The sequence below is a fragment of the Rhinichthys klamathensis genome, unplaced genomic scaffold, assembly GCF_029890125.1.
Source record: "Rhinichthys klamathensis goyatoka isolate OS25496 unplaced genomic scaffold, OSU_Roscu_1.1 h1tg000905l_1, whole genome shotgun sequence".
In the NCBI taxonomy this organism is placed as follows: domain Eukaryota; kingdom Metazoa; phylum Chordata; class Actinopteri; order Cypriniformes; family Leuciscidae; genus Rhinichthys; species Rhinichthys klamathensis.
Genome location: NW_026607251.1, coordinates 88,864 through 102,597, shown reverse-complemented (window position 1 = coordinate 102,597; position 13,734 = coordinate 88,864). Strand labels below are relative to the sequence as shown.

Below are 13,734 nucleotides of genomic sequence, written 5' to 3'. Positions count from 1 at the left end.
TGCAGGAATGGAAGGCTCACGGGAGCTGGAGCGTTATGGCTGGAAAGAAACTGTTCGTAAAGTCTGGCACGAGTGGTCTCTTCCCTCACGCGCTCCTACGGCAGCAAAGCCTCGCTGAGCGCATTCCATAACACTCACAACTCATCATACGCGGGGCAGGGTGCTGTGAGGGTTCGGGTTGTAAATCCTCTTCACCCTCATCACCCTCAATATGTATACATTATATAAATGTATACATATTATTTGAGTGTCCATGATGATATTTCTGTGGCCAGATTAGGAGTTTTTCACTGTCTTAGTTTAATTATCTTTGCACATTAATTATTTATTGTAAATGACCCAAAGCTTGTAACTTGTTATTTGTTGACGATTATCGCCCTCTGCTGGTAATAGTGTGTGTGTGTGTGTGTGTGTGTGTGTGTTTGTGTGCGTGTGTGCGTGTGTTTAAGTGTGTGCGTGTGTTTAAGTGTGTGTGTGTGTGTGTGTGTTTGTGTGCGTGTGTGCGTGCGTGCGTGCGTGCGTGCGTGCGTGCGTGCGTGCGTGCGTGCGTGCGTGTGTGTGAGAGAGAGATCATTCCTTCATGGGAGGATTCAGTGATTATTCTGCAGATATCATTTTGTTAACTCTAGGATAACAGCTCTGTGAACATGGTGATGTTTGATTTTTTTATATATATATTAAATACTCTCAATTTAAAATGCAGAGGCATTGTGCTCCTAAAAAGGAAGTTGATTTATTGTTCTGTTCAGATTTAAAAAGAATTGATAAGTAAGATAAGATAAGAAAGTAGAGATTGTTCAGTCTTGGACAGTAAACTGAACTGGAAGAAGAATAGTGAGGCTGTTTTTAAGAAGGCGCAATCAAGACTATTCGTTTTGAGGAAGTTGAGTTCTATTGGAGTAAGTAGGAAGCTTCTTTATGTTTTCTATCAGGGAATCGTAGCTAGTGTTTTGTTTTATGTAGTGCTCTGGTGGGGATGTAGTATCACTGTAGATGATAAAAATAGGATTAACAAATTGATTAGAAAGGCTGGCTCGGTTATTGGCCTTAATCCTGATTCACTTGAGGTTACTGTGGAGAAGAGAACAAGTGCATAAAATAATTATGTGTTACAAAGGTCATCCACTACATTGTATCTTTAGTGGACTTAAAAGATCATTTAGTGGAAGATTAGTAATGCCTCTGTGTTCTACTGAGCGATTTAGAAGGTCTTTTACTCCGAATGCAGTTAGGTTTTTTAATGAGGTTGTGTAATTTCTCGTATTTATTGATTGTTGTTTTTTAATGTTTATTTGTCTATCTATGGTGTCTGTAATATGCAATGGTGGCGAATGAGTTTCCCCTTACAGGGATTAATAAAGTTTTCTAACTAACTAAAAAATAAAACATAAAGCGGTTGATAAACTCTTTGCATTCACTTCAATAGAATATTTAAGCAGATTCATACATGGCAAACTTCACAACCTGCTGGGTTTTTTTGTACAAATAACCAGAACAACACCCTTATCCCTAGCCATCCCAAATTATCCCACAAAAACTGGACGAGCCTTTGACAATGTAGCAAAAAAAGAAAAACGATGAGAAAGCAGACACATGTTGAGTAGGGGTGTAACGATTCATTCGTTTTCTCGATGCATCGATTACAAATCCTGACGATGCATATGCATCGATCTTGAAACATGTATTTCGAATCGTGAATCGTTTATTTCGGTCAATATTCGATTTAAAATGCTAAGAATCGAATAATTTGCGATTCTATATCGATTCAGTGCTTTAAAACATATAAACATTAAATGACTACATGCGCGAATTAATGAGGCGTTGTGCGGCGTCATTTCGCGTCCTCACAGCTCTCACATACTCGCTGCACTCTTACCATCTTTCACTGGATTTCGCTCGCGCTCGGTCGCGACGCATATAGCTCTCATCTACAGATTTTTGAGCAGTCTATGTTTGAGCTCTCCTCAGGACAGCCATTGGTGTTCACATGAGCAGATGACAGCTCTCTATCGAGAAAGCAAGCCATGATAAAGCTGCTATATCATTGCGCGGTCACTGCTATGAAACAACGCATTCGTTGCGTGGAAACGTCACCGTTATTTTCTTTAAGATAAGATACTGAAGTTTTACGGAAATGGGTCATACCCGTCCTGAGCAGTTAAAGTAAAACCCCACTTATTCAAGGGTGCGCATTTATTACATGGAAGAGAAAACGTATAATAGGTGTCTAAAATGCACACGCTTCCGATTAATCATGAATGATGAATGAAATATAACTTAATGTCGTTAAACTGAACTGATGAAATAACTACAACATTAATTACACTGAAATAAGAGCGCGTGGTTTATCCATCAATCAGATGCGCATTAAAGTTGCATTCGTAATCGTTAATATAGCACAAGTAGACAGCCGGCGCGTTTTCTTTCAGAATCACAAGGAAAATGTTCAGTCGGATAAAGAGAACAAAGAGTAGCTATTCCATGAGGAAACGTTAGTTAAGGTTTAGTTGGGAAAGTTCATGGTATTTTTAGTCTCACAATGGAAGGATGTTTAATGTACCAGGAACATTTTAAGGTTGTGTATCCATTCCTACAAAATAGTTAGCTTGATGAACTAACTATACTTTTAAAGCCTTTTTAAATCTTGGTTTACATTTTTACAAATGCTAATTTATAGGCTTTGGAAAATATTTTTTATAATAATAGATTCATTAAAAACTAACATGAACTAACGTTAACAATAGACAAAATGTCGTGTTTTTTTTTTTTTTTTTTTTTTTTTTTACTCTCTGACCCCCGAAGGCAGCTGTATAATTCACACCCTGACTAAGACCCATTAGGCGAAGCATTTAAATAATCCTATGAATGCATATAAAAAATTAAGAATCGAATCGAATTAATCGAATCGCATCGAATTTTAATGTGAATCGCATTGAATCGAATCTTTCTGAATTTGCAAAACATCGTTCTTGAATCGAATCGAAAACCTATGAATCGTGAATCGAATCGATTCGCTGCCTACCCAAAGAGTCACAGCCCTAATGTTGAGACTTCAGGCACAAACACACCATTCAGACTCTCCAAACTCACACGTGACTCAAGAAGAATGAAAGTGACATTTAGGAATGAAATATTTCCAGCAGCTGAAGACTGAAAAGCTCGATAAGATCGTGAGAGAGATCAGTGACTGTCGGCCTTTTAATCCTGTGATTTATGAAAGTAAGTCGACTATTACTCTGAAAGCTTATGTCATAATCATGCCGTCTCTTTGACGAAGGCTTTTAATGTTTGTGTCTCAGTGACGCTTACGGTGAATTCTGTGAATGTTCAGTGGCTGAAGGGAATGGAATCGGTTCAGTGTGTGAATTATTGAGAGTATTGTTGTTATTAATTATTGAGAGGTTAAAGACTGTCAGCAGAAAATGTCAGATTTCTTCATCTGCCCTTTCTAGCATTCCTTCCTTTCAATGAGCTATGTGTGGATGAAACACAAGCCCTATCTCACACACACACACACACACACACACACACACAAACAAACACACACACACACACACAAACACACTCTCTCACACACGCTCACAAGTCAAGTCACCTTTATTTAAATAGCGCTTTTTACAATACAGATCTTCACAGTGATAACATGAAAATAATACAAGTTTGTTTCTAGAAGAAAATTGTGTCATCGTCCACCTGAAGTAAGGCAGATCAATAATATTGTTGAATATTAAACGTCCCCAACTAAGCAAGCCAAAAGCCAAGGCAACAGTGGCCAGGAACCAACTCCATCAGGGACAGAATGGAGAATAAACCTTGGGAGAACCCAGACTCAGTCTCTCAGTTCTCCTCTGGCCAGCGAGCAAACAGTGTATGATTATGATCCAGAAGCATTACAGGTCAGAAATCAGATTGGATCAGAACATTCACAATATTATCCAGTTCCCTCTGGTTGGAGGTCGGAGTCACGCCGGTATGGAGACGAGTTTGTAGAGGTGTTCATGAAGCCTTCACATGGCTGATGAGGATGGCACTGCAGGGATGCGTTGTGGACGTGTATAGGCGCAGGTCCACCGTCTGATCTGGATACGGCCCGGATCCGGCTGACTTCAGTAAACCTCGGAATAAACAGAAAGACTAAAATTAGCGTAGATGCCATTCTTCTTATGATGTAATCATTTAACTCATTTGAATAATAGAAATGTATAATGTGTTATGTGTATGTCAGGTAAAAGAGATGTGTTTTTAGTCTAGCTTTGAACTGACAGAGTGTGTCTGCTTCCCGGACAATAGTAGGAAGACTGTTCCAGAGTTCTGGTGCTAAGTAGGAAAAGGATCTCCCGCCAGCAGTCGATTTTGATATTCTAGGTATTATCAACTGGCCGGAGTTTAGAGATCGCAATAGACGTGAAGGACTATAATGCGTTAAGAGCTCGCTCAAGTACTGGGAGCTAAACCATTTAGTGTTTTGTAAGTAGTCAGCAATATTTTAAAATGTATACGATGTTTAATAGGGAGCCAATGCAGTGCTCTCTCTCTCTCTCTCTCTCTCTCTCACACACACACACACACACACACACACACACACACAGACTCATATATATACACACTCACACTTTTTCCTGTGCACTGTACATTACCATGCAAAAGTTTGAGGTCAGTAAACATTTTTTTAAAGAAAATAATACTTTCATTCATCAAGGACACATTAAAGTGACCAAAAGTGACAGTAAAGACATTTATAATGTTACAAAAGATTATATTTCAAATAAATGCTGTTCTTTTGAACTTTCTATTCAACAAAGAATCCTGAAGAATAAAATGTATGATGGTTTGCACAAAAATATGCAAATGTTTCCAACATTGATAATAATCATAGGCAAGGCAAGGCAAGTTTATTTATATAGCACATTTCATACACAATGGTAATTCAAAGTGCTTTACATAGAAGAAATAAAAAAAATAAAAAATAAAAAGAAATAACAATAATTAAAACAGGTTAGAATAAAGAAATTAAAATAATCAAAACAAATAAGAATAATTAAAACAGTTTAGAATAAAAAATAAAATAAAGTACAGTAAAAACAGTCGGACGGACAGTGGCACAGTGCTCATTCAGTAAATGCGGATGTGACGGTCTTGCCTGGGTGGTCTGCACAATGGAGATATAAACGTGGAAATAGGGGTTTCACTTTATGGAGAATGAATCAGTTCTACATAAAACACAAGACAATGCACAAATGAATTACGATTGTGCCTCGTAATACAAAGTCGGAATAACTCAATATAAAATTACACACTCGACGCCAAACACATATCAAAAGTTGCTTAACAAGTTCATTGTAAGATCAATTCACCATAAAGCAGTTTTTTATGTGTTTTGGACACTTTTAACTGATAATTCTCCGACTGCTCGAAAAGTGCAACTTACCCACAGCGTGTCTCATTATCTCTGCTGTGGGTGGTCCCTATTCCGTGCACTAAATGCCATCACGCATCAGCCAGATGGCGCTGTCCCCATTTATGCAGTAATTTAACATTTTACACTCCGTTACACGGAGCTAAACAGATGTGTTTTGAGTCTCGATTTGAAAGTGACTACTGTAGGAGCACATCTGATCTTCTCTGGAAGCTGGTTCCAGCTGCGGCTGGCATAATAGCTAAAAGCAGGAATCATAAATGTTTCTTGATCATCAGATCATCATATTAGAGTGATTTCTGAAGGATCATGTGACACTGAAGACTGGAGTAATGATGCTGAAATTCAGCTTTGATCACAGGAATAAATTACACTTTACTGTATATTCACATAGAGAACAGATGATTTACACTGGAGTAATATTTCACTCTTTTACTAAATTTATGATCAAATAAATGCAGCTTTGATAAAACATAAAACACACTGAACCCTATCATTCGAACTGTAGTGTGTGTTAACATAAACAGACCATTAAAGCTTTCACGGGCTCTTAAAGTAATAATCCACCCAAATTTTAAAAAAAAAATTTTTATCAGTGAATAACAACTTAAATTTCAGTTTATATATTAGGATATCATCTCAGACTTGCAATATTATAGAATATAAAATACAAGACATTTTAAGACACCTTATGCCCAAATTATAATGCATCATTGCATGTGTCCCTCATTAAAGTCGTCATGAAATCAAAATTTACTTTTTTAGCGCATATTACTTGTCTTGTTTCAATTCAAGTCAAGTCACCTTCATTTATATAGCGCTTTTAACAATATGGACTGTTTCACAGCAGCTTAACAGTGATAACAGGAGATTACAGTAACAGAGAGTGTTTAGGCTTTACAGCAGCTCTAGAATAAAGTTATTGTCCAGATAAAGTTAGTTTTGATCGATTCACTTCCGTTGCAAAGATCATTAGTAATTTACTTAGGGGCCGCTAACACGACACCGCTCTAACAGAAAACCCTTAAAGGTTCCTTGACATGGGGTAATTTTATTATTTTATGTTTCCTGGGTTGCCCTTATAATGTTAGTATGTTTTTTATAATAATAATAATAATTCATCACATTTATATAGCGCTTTTCTGGACACTCAAAGCGCTTCACATAGAAGGGGGAATCTCCTCAACCACCACCAATGTGCAGCTCCACCTGGATGATGCGACGGCAGCCATATTGCGCCAGAACGCCCACCACACACCAGCTTACTGGTGGAGAGGAGACATAGTGATGAAGCCAATTGGTATATATATATGGAGATGATTAGAAGGCCATGATGGACAGAGGCCACTGGGCAAATTTGGCCAGGATGCCGGGGTTACACCCCTACTCTTTCGAAAGACATCCTGGGATTTTTTGTGACCACAGAGAGTCAGGGCCTCGGTTTAACGTCTCATCCGAAGGACGGTGCTCAATTGACAGTATAGTGTCCCCATTACTATACTGGGGCGTTAGGACCCACACAGACCACAGGGTGAGCGCCCCCTGCTGGGCTCACTAACACCTCTTCCAGCAGCAACCTGGTTTTCTCAGAAGGTCTCCCATCCAGGTACTAACCAGGCTCAGCCCTGCTTAGCTTTAGTGAGCTTTTAGATCAAAAATAGTCATAATTTAGAAATAAAAGGCATTTTTCCTAGCCTGATTTGAACGCTCTGTTCGAAGGGGCGTGTCTGCAGTGGGATTCAGTGTAATCATCCACTGCTGTGATTGGCTAACATGCTTGCATATAAAATAGCTACATATTACATGTGAAACTCTCTCGAATATTTTTACTACAGCTATTATACGTTTCTACTATTACAGCTATCAAGATTAACGAATTGTGAGAAGTTTTTAAAGTATTTAGATCTATTCCCATCATATAAAATGTTTTCGTGATGAGCATTGAGCAGCAGATGACAGTGTGTTGATCGCGAGCATGAAGATCTTATCATTGCAACGCAGTTTCTGCTCTCTCTAATGCTTTCACCAATGCAAACATGATGATGTAGGCCTACTTACAGTAAGAGCTTCGTTGTGCAGTGTAACGTGTGTCATTGATTTCAGAACGAGTTGTCCAGATAAACTCGCGCTGTGTGGAAAGATTGTTCTTTGATTGCTTTTTGTATAATTTGTTCACAATTTAAATAAGATTATTTTCATCCTAAAAGAAACGATGTGAAGTTGATATTTTAGTCACTGGCTTGACTTACTGATGCATAAACAGTATTGAACGATTTTGAGAGAAAGATTACCTGTCTGAACTTGAACAAAGGCTGCACATCAGAAATTGTTGCTTGGTAGCTCGATGATTTATTCTCAGACGTTCATCGAGGCCATCTCTGTACTGGCCCAAGTTGAGGAAACAGTCGTCGGTGAAATGTTTGGACCATACAAAACTTTGGGAAGTTGTGTCGGCGCATTTCCAGAGAAAATAAAATTAACCCATTGTTTCTTCAGAGGCTCGGATGAAGGAACTAAAAAATACTTTTGTGTTCATTTGTACATCCGAACACTGAGCAACTGCCATGCTTCGCTCATTTGCAAGCCATGATATCTCTCGAGAAAAACTCAAATCTCGCTCGCGCGTTCGTACTTCCTATCTCGGTTTCTCATGGGCGAGCCGAACTCTCTGGGCGGGCAAAGCAGAGAAAGGGGAGGTTACCGTTCCTCCGTATGACGTCATACGGAGGAGATTCAAGATCAGCCCGTCTGAGCTTTCATTTTCTCAAAGGCAGAGAAAGATAGCCAAAGCTCGGTTTACACCGATTGAAATTTCTAGCCACTGGGGGACCATATACAGGCTAGGGGATCTCATATTAATGTTAAAAAACCTCAGAAAGTGAACATTTCATGTCAGGGGACCTTTAATCGCTCATTCGCACAACAACAGTGCCTGTGTTTTGAGAACGCAAACCTTGAAATAGGTTCCAAGGTGCAAGCCTTAAAGAAAAAAATATACACTCACCGGCCACTTTATTAGGTACCCCATGCTAGTAACGGGTTGGACCCCCTTTTGCCTTCAGAACTGCCTCAATTCTTCGTGGCATAGATTCAACAAGGTGCTGGAAGCATTCCTCAGGGAGTTTGGTCCATATTGACATGATGGCATCACACAGTTGCCGCAGATTTGTCGGCTGCACATCCATGATGCGAATCTCCCGTTCCACCACATCCCAAAGATGCTCTTTTGGGTTGAGATCTGGTGACTGTGGAGGCCATTTTAGTACAGTGAACTCATTGTCATGTTCAAGAAACCAATTTGAAATGATTAGAGCTTTGTGACATGGTGGAAGTAGCCATCAGAGGATGGGTACATGGTGGCCATAAAGGGATGGACATGGTCAGAAACAATGCTCAGGTAGGCCGTGGCATTTAAACGATGCCCAATTGGCACTAAGGGGCCTAAAGTGTGCCAGGAAAACATCCCCCACACCATTACACCACCACCACCAGCCTGCACAGTGGTAACAAGGCATGATGGTTCCATGTTCTCATTCTGTTTACGCCAAATTCTGACTCTAACATCTGAATGTCTCAACAGAAATCGAGACTCATCAGACCAGGCAACATTTTTCCAGTCTTCAACTGTTCAATTTTGGTGAGCTCTTGCAAATTGTAGCCTCTTTTTCCTATTTGTAGTGGAGATGAGTGGTACCCGGTGGAGTCTTCTGCTGTTGTAGCCCATCCGCCTCAAGGTTGTGCGTGTTGTGGCTTCACAAATGCTTTGCTGCATACCTCGGTTGTAACGAGTGGTTATTTCAGTCACTGTTGCCCTTCTATCAGCTCGAACCAGTCTGGCCATTCTCCTCTGACCTCTGGCATCAACAAGGCATTTCCGCCCACAGAACTGCCGCTCACTGGATGTTTTTTCTTTTTCGGACCATTCTCTGTAAACCCTAGAGATGGTTGTGCGTGAAAATCCCAGTAGATTAGCAGTTTCTGAAATACTCAGACCAGCCCTTCTGGCACCAACAATCATGCCACGTTCAAAGTCACTCAAATCAACTTTCTTCCCCATACTGATGCTCGGTTTGAACTGCAGGAGATTGTCTTGACCATGTCTACATGCCTAAATGCACTGAGTTGCCGCCATGTGATTGGCTGCTTAGAAATTAAGTGTTAACGAGCAGTTGGACAGGTGTACCTAATAAAGTGGCCGGTGAGTGTATATATACAACCCGAATTCCGGAAAAGTTGGGACGTTTTTTAAATTTGAATAAAATGAAAACTATAAGACTTTCAAATCACATGAGCCAAAATTTTATTCACAATAGAACATAGATAACATAACAAATGTTTAAACGAAGAAATTTTACACTTTTATCCACTAAATGAGCTCATTTCAAATTTGATGCCTGCTACAGGTCTCAAAATAGTTGGGACGGGGGCAACAAATGGTTGAAAAAGCAAGAAATTTAGAAAGGATTCAGGTGGGAGAACATCTAGCAACTAATAAAGTTAATTTAAATCAGGTCTGTAACATGATTAGCTATAAAAGGGATGTCTAAGAGAGGTAGAGTCTCTCAGAAGTAAAGATGGGCAGAGGCTCTCCAATCTGTGAAAGAGTGCGTAAAAAGATTGTGGAACACTTTAAAAACAATGTTCCTCAACGTCAAATTGCAAAGGCTTTGCAAAGCTCATCATCTACAGTGCACAACACCATCAAAAGATTCAGAGAAACTGGAGAAATCTCTGTGCGTAAGGGACAAGGACAAAGACCTTTATTGGATGCCCGTGGTCTTCGGGCCCTCAGACGACACTGCATCACTCATCGGCATGATTGTGTGAATGACATCACGAAATGGGCCCAGGAACACTTCCAGAAACCACTGTCGGTAAACACAATCCGCCGTGCCATCTCCAGATGCCAACTAAAGCTCTATCATGCAAAAAGGAAGCCATATGTGAACATGGTCAAGAAGCGCCGTCGTGTCCTGTGGGCCAAGGCTCATTTAAAATGGACTATTTCAAAGTGGAAAAGTATTCTATGGTCCGACGAGTCCAAATTTGACATTCTTGTTGGAAATCACGGACGCCGTGTCCTCCGGGCAAAAGAAGAGGGAGACCTTCCATCGTGTTATCAGCGTTCAGTTCAAAAGCCAGCATCTCTGATGGTATGGGGGTGCATAAGTGCATACGGTATGGGCAGCTTGCATGTTTTGGAAGGCACTATGAATGCTGAAAGCTATATAAAGGTTTTAGAGCAACATATGTCTCCTCCAGACGACTTCTATTTCAGGGAAGGCCTTGTGTATTTCAGCAGGACAATGCAGAACCACATACTGCAGCTATTACAACTGCATGGCTACATCGTAGAAGAGTCCGGGTGTTGAATTGGCCTGCCTGCAGTCCAGATCTTTCACCTATAGAGAACATTTGGCGCATCATTAAACGAAAAATGCATCAAAGACGACCACGAACACTTCAGCAGCTGGAAACCTATATAAGGCAAGAATGGGACCAAATTCCAACACCAAAACTCCAGACACTCATAAACTCGATGCCCAGACGTCTTCAAACTGTTTTGAAAAGAAGAGGAGATGTTACACCATGGTAAACGTGCCCCCCTCCCAACTATTTTGAGACCTGTAGCAGGCATCAAATTTGAAATGAGCTCATTTATTGGATAAAATTGTAAAATTTCTCTGTTTAAACTTTTGTTATGTTATCTATGTTCTATTGTGAATAAAATATTGGCTCATGTGATTTGAAGGTCTTATAGTTTTCATTTTATTCAAATTTAAAAAACGTCCCAACTTTTCCGGAATTCGGTTTGTATATATATATATATATATACTGTATATTAGGGGTGTCCCCGACTAAGGATTTTCATAGTCGAATCAGATTCGTCAAGTCCTGCCTATAGTCGACTAATAGTCGAATCATGTGTGTGGTGTTGGGGAGGGGGCGGGGCTTTAACATCTTAAAGCCGCGATCTACAGAACATCACACAAAGATATAGAAGAAAATGTATAAAAACATTTTGGATCAATAAAACTAAGAAATAACATAAATAACTGCAGAAAGGCCACACTGCAGATAGGATTTGCATTTCTGCAAATCAAATTAAATCGGCTGAATTGCCTGTACGAGCATGCTCTAAAATAGTTAAATTAGATCACCCTGAGTGATCAATTAATAAAATAAAAATAAAGAAATTATTAAAATAACGAAAGTATGGCCAGGATTGTCAACTTTGTCTTTTTAACTGCAGAAACAACAATAAACGCTAAACTGGAGCGGCAGTCTTTTTAGCTAAACATGTTCACAGTATCCAAAAATCAAATTAGAACAGGCTGAAATGTTTTGAAATCTCTTGTACCCATACCTGATCGAAAAAACAAAATCCAGTCTTTCACTCGGCCTGTGTCCGTTTGAGTCTTTTCAAATTGTGTGCGCGGATAAAATACATTCTAAAACGCTTAACGTGAAAAAGCTTAACGGCTTTGTCCTAAAACTGTTATATTAGGATCAAATTCTGTACACACCTTATTAATAAAGCATACTATATAGCCTACAGAAAAGCAGATGAGCCCAGAATATGAACGCAACGCGTTTTATTATAGGCTACGTTAAAGGCACACTGTGGAACTTTTCAACCTTTATAATATATTACCAAAACCCATTGAGATGGTACATCGACTTACAATAGGTTGAATGACACGTCTGCCGTAGCCTGAAGGTGTCTGTATCGCTTTTCCTAGCACTATGTAACTTCGGGTTTCGGGTAGGAACCCGAGCACAAAAAGAACTACAAAATTCAACCACTTTACGGCATACGTCACTTCCCCCACCACCCACAACTTCCTCAGATTCTGACGTGAGTGCTCAACTCGCGTTTGATTGCCGTCTGTATGTTTTCGTCATGGCCGAACCAACAGCTACAAGGAAGAAGGCAAAGGTTTTGTCAGAGGACACTAAAAAAAGAAAGAAAAAGGCATAGTGACAAATGAAAAGCCAGGACGAGGATCACCATTGGTCCAGCTTTCGCTGGCGTGAGCTACAGGAGGAGGAGGGGTGCCCGACCGATGCTGACGCTTGCCTGCACACAAATGCCGTTTCCAAGGTGACCCAGATAAATCATATAAGTAGTGTAGTATTTTCTGGTATTCCGGCCACAGCCGATGGTGTTATGTGTGTAATAAAATGCCCACAGCCCATTGTTCATTTCTACACACAAGCACAGCCCGCCACAGTGCAGGGCTCGCACAAATAAAGTCGACTCATGTCAAATGTACATTAAATGTAGTGAACGTGCCCACGACTCAGTGCCCACAAACACTACACACAACATGTCCCACGGTTTCTGTAAAACGAAACCAACACACATAAGTTACAGTCAGCTCAGGCCGACGGTGTTTTTAGTGCAGTAAATGTGCCCGCCGTCCCGCGCCCACATTCACTCAGACATGTTAGCACTAAGCCCCACGGGGCTCGCCCCGCTCGCTCTCTCTCAGCAGACTGCTATAAGGGAATCGAGCGCGGCAAGGCTGCCCGCCTTAAACACTGCAAGCACACACAATCTAAAGACACGGGAGGCTGACCCACTGTCTATGGTCTGACCGGTTGACTGTTTGTTGACTTTTGCGACAGTGCTGCGGAGCTTGTGGCCTCTAGGGACGCTAGACGTGAAAGTTACAGGTCGAGCGCCACTAGTGGCCAAAAGTTCCGCGGTGTGCCTTTAAGTATTTTCCTCCCATAGAAAACCGTTAAAGAAAAAGCTTTACGTGACTTTCTATAGGAGAAACGCGTTGCGTTCATATTCTGGGTTCATTCTACCGGCAGAAGTGCGATCATGGTTTTCCTGATGCTAAATCCAGCCTTGGAGAATATCCTTTCTGATGGTGTGCATCTTTAGATTTTCTTATCCCAGACATTTTTAAGTTTTAAATCCCTGCCGACACGACGCTCCTCTGTCGGTCACGGATCGAAAGTGAAACTTAAATCTGTCACGGGGTGTTTGGATTTATTCACGCTGCACGCACGTTAAAAAATATTTATTAAAAGCTTCTTTCTTTGCACATTTTTATTGACAGCATTATCATAATAGGCTGTATATTAACGTATTGACAGAAAACCAGTAGTTCTAAGTGAAATCAGACATTGAGCACACTCATATAGCCAAAATGACATAATCCTCGTTTAATAACACATCTGCGAAGATTCGACCGTGAGATTGGTAGTCGAATCAGGCTCCTCCTATCGAAGCATCGAATCTTCGACTATTCGGGGTCACCCCTACTGTATATATATACATATATATATAACAAGTACATCAG

The 13,734-nt window shown here is 40.3% G+C and overlaps 1 protein-coding gene and 1 long non-coding RNA gene across 3 annotated transcripts in view; one reads left to right on the top strand and one right to left on the bottom strand.

Moving 5' to 3' along the window:
• acvr2ab (activin A receptor type 2Ab) overlaps positions 1-13,734 on the top strand; it is a 58,793-nt gene that overhangs the window by 16,744 nt on the left and 28,315 nt on the right. The gene's annotated exons all lie outside the window — the stretch shown is intronic.
• LOC130078535 (uncharacterized) lies at positions 5,171-5,547 on the bottom strand. Its single transcript, XR_008805937.1, has 2 exons — positions 5,429-5,547; positions 5,171-5,210 (listed from the first exon to the last, which is right to left on the bottom strand). It is a non-coding gene; the product is annotated as an uncharacterized LOC130078535 (long non-coding RNA).